The sequence below is a fragment of the Micromys minutus genome (genome assembly GCF_963924665.1).
Source record: "Micromys minutus genome assembly, chromosome: 16".
NCBI classification, from domain to species: domain Eukaryota; kingdom Metazoa; phylum Chordata; class Mammalia; order Rodentia; family Muridae; genus Micromys; species Micromys minutus.
Genome location: NC_137985.1, coordinates 13,733,195 through 13,740,856, shown reverse-complemented (window position 1 = coordinate 13,740,856; position 7,662 = coordinate 13,733,195).

Below are 7,662 nucleotides of genomic sequence, written 5' to 3'. Positions count from 1 at the left end.
AATGTGACTTGACACCCCTAACAATAGTGTGCAGCTTCCTCAATGAGTTTAGTAATTTTAGACTTGTGTAACTTAAAGTTAATAACTGTTAAAAGTCATTTCTTCAGCAATAACTTTTGGAGTGAAGTCTGCCTTGTCCAAGGTGTGCTGTTCTACAGAGAAAATGGCAAAGTAAGTAAATATAGACAGAGAGATGAATGTTACTCAACAGCATCCTTCTTAATGAACATTATGCTTTCTCAGTTATCAATGGAAAGGATGAAATAATCTCAATAGTCACTGTGAGAACTAACTAAAGTGACATGCATGGTCCACAGCTTGCCCATGAGAACTAACAAAATGCTTCTTTTAAAAAAATATTTATTTATTTTACGTATATGAGTACACTGTTGACATTTTTAAACACACAAGAGAGGCCATCAAACCTCATTACAGATGATTATGAGCCACAAAGTGGTTGCTGGGAATTGAACCCAGGACCTCTGAAAGAACAGTGAGTGCTCTCAGCCACTGAGCCATTTCTCCAGTCTGAGAAAAATCATATAGCCTAAAATCCCAGCCACCAATAGCCTCACTGCAGAACAGCAGGTCTACAGTTAAGATTTTTATTCATATTCTTTAATGGAGTAAATTTTCTCCACTGTGTCCTGAGTCTCAGATTACATAAAATTCAATTTACATATATATTTTCTCTTAGGACTTAGTTCACTGATCAGCCTGGAACTCAATCTCAAATGATATTTAAATCTAAAAAATGAAGAAAGGAAGGAAAGCAAGGAGTGAGGACAGGAGAAAAGCATAGCCATGTTGGAGGAAAGTTCCAGGATGGGATCTGAACACAGTCTCTGCAGATCCACTGGAGAAGTCACTGAAAAACACAGACCTGAGTCCGCTAGGCCAAAGTATAAACATAGAACTGAAGCCTTGTGGCTTTTGCTGGCCTCATTTCTGTCTTGTGGTTCATTCTTTTATTTGACAGGAGACATACAGGTTTTACTTTGAGGCTTCATGTATTTTTATAAATTTGTTTACCTTTTTTGATTGTCTCCCAAGATCTTTGACCTTGTGCACAGAGATCTCAGGTGTGCACATAGGGAACATAAAGGGGAAAAAATCATTAAAATTTCTCCAATAAATCTTAATTTTTTTCCTAAGAAGAAAAGTTTGTTAGTATTTTCCAGGACTAGTTTACAATTTCCCAGCATGGCTCATTTTTTGGCTTTCAGTATTCTTATTCTAAACATATTTTTGTATTTTCTTTTCTATGTCCTTGTGAGAAAGTTCCCAGGGAATCCAATTCTAGGTGTTTCATTCTGATTGCTAGGTCTCAGTGCCTGTTTCATCTCATGGAGGAAGCGGTAACAAGGAAAACACCTGGATGCCAGCATATAGGAATTGCGTTGTGACCCAGTGAGGAACTGGGTTTGGATTTCTTCCTATACTTCACCCCATCTCCCTCTCATGCCTGATTCACAGCTTTTATTTTGAGAAGGAATAAATCAAATGAGAGAATTCATGCAATAATTGCCTAAATTCTAAGAATTATTAAGGCACCATTCATCCATATACTTAATTTTCACTCTAGATTGGTTCTTTTTCTCAACCCATTTGTGCTCCTTTGAATGCCTTTTGAAGTTCCTAGATAAGCAATGGGAGAAATCTAGTTCTGATATATAATGGTAATTTACATCTAAATCAGATTACAGTATTCCTCTGGTACAGAGAAGTTCAGTATCTTTAGACTAAAATCTAAACCCATTTGCATTTATGAAGGTATTTCTTATAATCAGCTCCCGCCTACTGTCAGCTTTATCTTTGACCATTGTACCATATTTGCTTTACATTTGAAAGATGCTGATATATTCTCTAAATTGCAAAGCTTACTTTTTGAATGTTCTGCCCTTGGTATAGAATATCTTACCAAAGTACATACTTTAGGGGTAACTAAAGTACACCCCTTTTTCAGGTACAGCACTGAGCTTTACATTCACTCTGACTGCTTTCTTCAAACTATCAGGCAGAGGGAGGCGTGTCTTCCCAGACAGCTTCCATGAAGGGATTTCACTATTAATCAACAGTGATCTCACTCCATACAAATGGAAAAATGCAAAATCTGAATGCTAATGAGGTACTTAATAAACACTGCCTTGGTTCCTTCACAGAGGCCTGAGAGGAAGGCACTAACACAGCAAGACAAATCTACCAGTAAGTAGTAAACATCACATAACTATCCAGGAAAATACTTATATGATGCTGTTATCTGAGACATTCTAAATCATGGCTTACCGTGATTTTCTCCTGGACTCTACAAGAAAATTCCATTATTATAGCTCATTTCTCTTCCTGCCCTCAACATTTAAAGGCTGGCATTCTGGCTCTGTGCTTCCATAGAATTAGGTGCTTACTGATCTCCCAGCACTTATTTGGCAAGTGAAAAAGGATTTTCTTACTGCTTTCTTTGTAGAACAGAAGAAGCAGTTCTAAAGAAAGAATGGTTAAAATCTCTGTTAAAATAATACCATTAGCCAAGGTGTTTCCCAGATTGCCGTTCTGTAGACTAAAGTCTCTCTGAGGAAATCAGCGAGTTGGTTTATGTAACCATTTCTTTTACAGTGAGTATGAAACTGGTTGGCTTTACAGATCAGTGAGCCCAATAGAAGTGCAAATTACCTGATATTTAGTTTGAATTTTATTCAGCAACATTTTGTTGAATTATTTATTTATCAAAATTCTCACTGCTGAACTCCTGCTTCCAGTGTTTGCTCCTAGTACTTTCACTGCCTGATGACACCTGAAAGTCTTTGCTAAACTAGAGGGGGCATAATTCAAACACTTAGAAGTGTGAGCCATGAAGGCAGAAGTGTTCAGGAACTCACACCTGGGAGAAAAAAACAAAAGAGCTTCCTGTGCTGCTGAACCCAATGAAAGCCTACAGAAGATATCACCACAAGGAGTAAAACTTCTGAGGCAAAAGTTTGAAACAAAAGTAAATTCTGTTCAAGAAAAAAAAATGGACAGACACACCTTAGGAATGAAATAATATGGATTTCTTACCTAAGCCCTGGCTGAATTTAATCTGTCATGTGTTAGCAGCCTCCAACTAACATAAAATTACCCAAGCAGGTAAATACACATAAGATCTTGTCAGACACACTGTGAGCAAAGTGCCCAAAAGGAAAGAAAAAGGTAATGAACAAGTTAACTTATCTCACACAGGCGAAGAGTTTCTAAACAAAGGCCTCCTCTGACAGAAACTGTAAGTTTCAGAAGACCCTTGAAAACACTCAGAGAATAAGAGCAGTGTCAACTCTGAATCCAGGACTTTACACTGAGAAACACAGTCAGTGAGGCTGAAGGTGCAGTAAAGTAATTCTGTTGATAAAAGTGGAGGGTCCTGGAAAGGTTATATCTATCAATCCAGCAGTCTAGGGAATTCTTAAGGTAAATGTTTACTCTGAAAGTGAGAAGAGTCAAAACCAGCAAACATTTGTGCAAGCTTTAAATAAATTTGTTAGGAGTGTAAAGAATTATTTAAAGCTAAAAGAATATCCCTGCCTTTGCTCCCTTTCACAGCAGAGGGCAGAGCGAAGAACAGCTCAGTGGGAGCCACAGTTCCAAGGCAGACACACATCTGGTGAAGCAATGCACAGAATAATTTCAATGAGATAACAGAAAACTTGACCTTTTTTCTGGGAAAAAAAAAACCTGTTTGGTAGAATATAATATTGTGTACAGCTCTGTGATGGAACATTTGAGAAGATAGATGCGCATATGCAAACATCTACACATAAACTTCTAAAACGGAAAGAAGAAAAGTCAGAAAAGTCCCTAGGTGTTAAAGATTGAATTTTCACTTATAACATCACCCTTCAACCACACACTCTACAGGAGTAGATTTTTACAAAGAACTCCAGTAAACATTTGAGAAGTCACATGAAGGTTAAACTACTGTAGGATGTATATGGCTGTTTTCGTAACTCTCTAGACCCGAAAAATCAGAGAAACAAACTTTAGCAGCACAGAATAAAATAGTTTATTAGCAAATATCATCCAGTTATATATAAAAATAACTATATACCAAAATTCAATTGATATTTTGATAATTAAGCTTCATTTAGCATTAATAAAGCAAATAATGCAATGTATAATCTTTACACAAGAAGAGAAAACTGTTATCAGTACTTCCAAAGTAATACAAAATTTGCAAAAATTTTCCAAAATGACTAAGAAATGTTAAACTCCTACTGACACTTCTTGTTTATGGTTTTACTCCTCCACGTCATTTCCAATAATTATTCATTTTAATATGCATGCAGTGTTACCATTTTCTGTTCATCTTGACTTTCCTTGTGCTATCAAATAGATTTTCATTTGACTACATTTATTGGCCATACGTGTATTGTGTATTCTTATTTTATAAGTGGATTATATCTCTTAGCAAATGTGATCAGAAGGAATGTTTTCAAAGAATGAACAATATACAAATATGAACAGGGAGCATCCTCTTTAAGGGTGAAGTGGTGATCCTTACTCCTAACACTAGCTGAATCTTTAATGGCACCCATTACAGAAGAAAATTAAAGTGGTCTTCTGCAGTTCAACAACAATCACATAGTACAATACAAAATACAAACAATTCAAGATTAGACTTTGCAAAATAAAATACACTTGTAGCCCATAAACAAGTGAAAATTTATTTCATAGTACTGGAAAAGTCATAATTAATATTATGTATGTACGAAAATAAATACTCATTAGAAATGGTGTAGAGGAGTATTTGCTTTCTGAGACAGAGTACTGAGGTGCATATTTTACATACCAAAGTAGACCTGACCTTCATGTTCACTCAGCATCCTGCCATCTCTACCTGGCATACCCTGTAACCAACCTTGAACTTTCCAGCTCAGGGCTTAGACTGCCCCTCCCACAAGGGCTCATCTCTATATAATCCAGACATTTAGCTTCCTTCTTCTCTTCTCTCTCTGCACACACATTCTTTCTCTCTCCCTTTTTTCCATCCACTGTTTCCCACAGGAACTTCCCTGACCCTTAATATAATCTAATTTGATTTAAATTTGCTCATTTCTCTGGCAGCAGAGAAGTAAAATATAAATGAGTTTAACACATTTTTGTCATCTTGACCAAATGTAGACTTTCCTCATATAATTAAATGTATTGCTATAAAACAATCCAGCTATACTAGATATTTACTCAGTAGTACTGACCAACATATTTATGAAGATGGATGCAGAAGCTTCCTTTGTAATACTTAAAAATTAAGAAATGGACAACTGTCTGGCATCCACAAAGCAATGTACCTAACTTACATATTCACATTTAAACACCCATGAACAAGTGAGAAGAACTATTTTGAGATATGTGTAGTAGCAAGAAAGTTGACTTAAAATTCCCTTTTATACTACATGGTTCCATTTTTATTTTTTATCTTTACAAAAATTAGCTTGGTAGACATTAATTTTGTGGATGTTGTTTATAAAAAGAAAGAAAAAGAAAGAAAGAGAAAGAAAAAGAAAGAAAGGAAGAAAGAAAGAAAGGAAGGAAAAAAGAAAGAAAGAAAGAAAGAAAGAAAGAAAGAAAGAAAGAAAGAGAAAGAAAGAAAGAAAGAAAGGTCAACCTCAGTGTTAGGATTTAGCAGTGAAAGGTACCTTGTCAGTTCTGGGCCAAAATATACCAGGAACAGATCTAGCACAAGAGTTACTGGGAGAGGGGGAGAGGGGGAAAGGTGGAGAGGGGGAGAGAGACAGTAGTGAGGATATGAGAGACAGATCAGGGGAGTGATGAGAGGAGAGGAGGGGAGAGGGAAAGCAAAAACAAGAGTGACAGAGAAAAAGACAGTCAATGTCTCTGAAAGGCTGATTAGCCGAGCACCTGATTTACAAACCCAGTAGTCAGGCGAGAGAGAACTCACATTTGAAGAGAGAGACCAAATCTTGGGTTCAAACTCCATCTTAGAGAATTTGATCTAAGTTTACCACCTAGCAACAGTTTCTAGGTTACACCCCAACAAACCTGGACCTGACACTAATTTCTGCCCCTGGCTCTCCATTTTATATCAAGCACCAATCAGGAGGAAAGCAGAAGTTTCATTTATGGTTTGACTCCAAGCACTTGGATCATCCAGCTGAGAGTTTGGGGCTTCATCCTCCTTCTCTGCTGTGTCAGAGATGGCAGTGTGGCCCATGCTTGAGCTTGTAAAAAAGAGAACTTTTGCAATTATATCAGAGTCGGCTCCCTGGTTGTCTTTTGGGATCATGAAGTAGGCACAACAGAAGCATTCTATGTGTTCTTTAGTGTGATTGTTACCTCTACTAGCAACAATTCTAGATTCCAAGTTTTTGATTCGATAATCACCAAATGCAAATTTGCTACAGATGAGTGAAATCAACTGTTCTGTATTCATGTCTCAACTGATTTCAGTCCCCAGTGAAGAGGGAAGAGACGTAAAGAACTGATGGCATCAGAATATCAGAATGGTGGAGTTCAGAGTTTCAGGCATTTGACAAAGTCAGAAAAAAGGCAAATTCAATCTGTACATTTCAGTTTATATAAAATGAAACGGACATCTACAACCTAACAATAACAGGAATAAGAAAGCTAAAATATTTAGGATCCAGCATTTTGTTGAGTTTAACTTGCTATGTGATACATTAAATAAAAATTAGTTCATTACTAGAAGAATAGAAACATTTGTGTAATATGACATCATAAATAATTGTTCAATTTTCTTCAAATCTGAAATATGCATATGAACAACAAAATGAAATACTAAAAAACTGCATTATCCATCCAAAATATATTAGCTTGCCCTAAATTAACTATTAATATGCCATTCTCTGTACATACTATTGTCATTTTCAATTACTATTTGAGGTTATAACATTATTTTATATACAGTAATTTTATATTTTACCTAGATTTTTTTCCCCTACATTTAATTTTCTTTGTGCCTTTTAAAACAAGTAAGTGAACTTTCTTAATAAAAGTCACTGGTACAGTTGAAAATTTTCACCAGTTCTTAGTAATTTATTTTCTAATTTTAACTAAATTTTACTAATTTACAGTGATCATAGCTATATTTACGTTCTGTTGTATCTGTCAAAATGACATAGATTTAATATCTATAAAAAGCATACTTGTATTTTTCAATTTCAGCTGAAAGAAGTCTAACATTCAGTTAAGTTTATGGTGTCAATAGGCTGTGTTCCTTCCTGGTGATTCACATACAGTCTCATGGAACTACTCATACAATCCATGCTAGTATTCTCATTTCAAGTTTCCTTTTTACAGTCATACCTACACAGTGCCTTGTTTCAGTCTTCACAGTCCAAGGGTAAGTTGTAACAAGCATAGATGTCACTTTGCTGCCCATTCCAGACCCTTTGATCATTCAGCTCAAGCTTCCAGTCTCCACATTCAGCATCTCCTCACTGAATCAATGTTTCTAAGGTTTCTCTTTATCTCCATTATGATATTTCTTGATGGCTTGTTCAGATACTGGACTATTCAAAACTTACTGACTACCCATTCTCTCAGTTCCCGTCTCCTGGAATGTCTTCTTAGAAAACTCTCAAAGAGCAGTTTATGGAGGTTATCAATACAGATAAAGTAAATCTTGTTCACAGAAAATTGCATCACAATGAT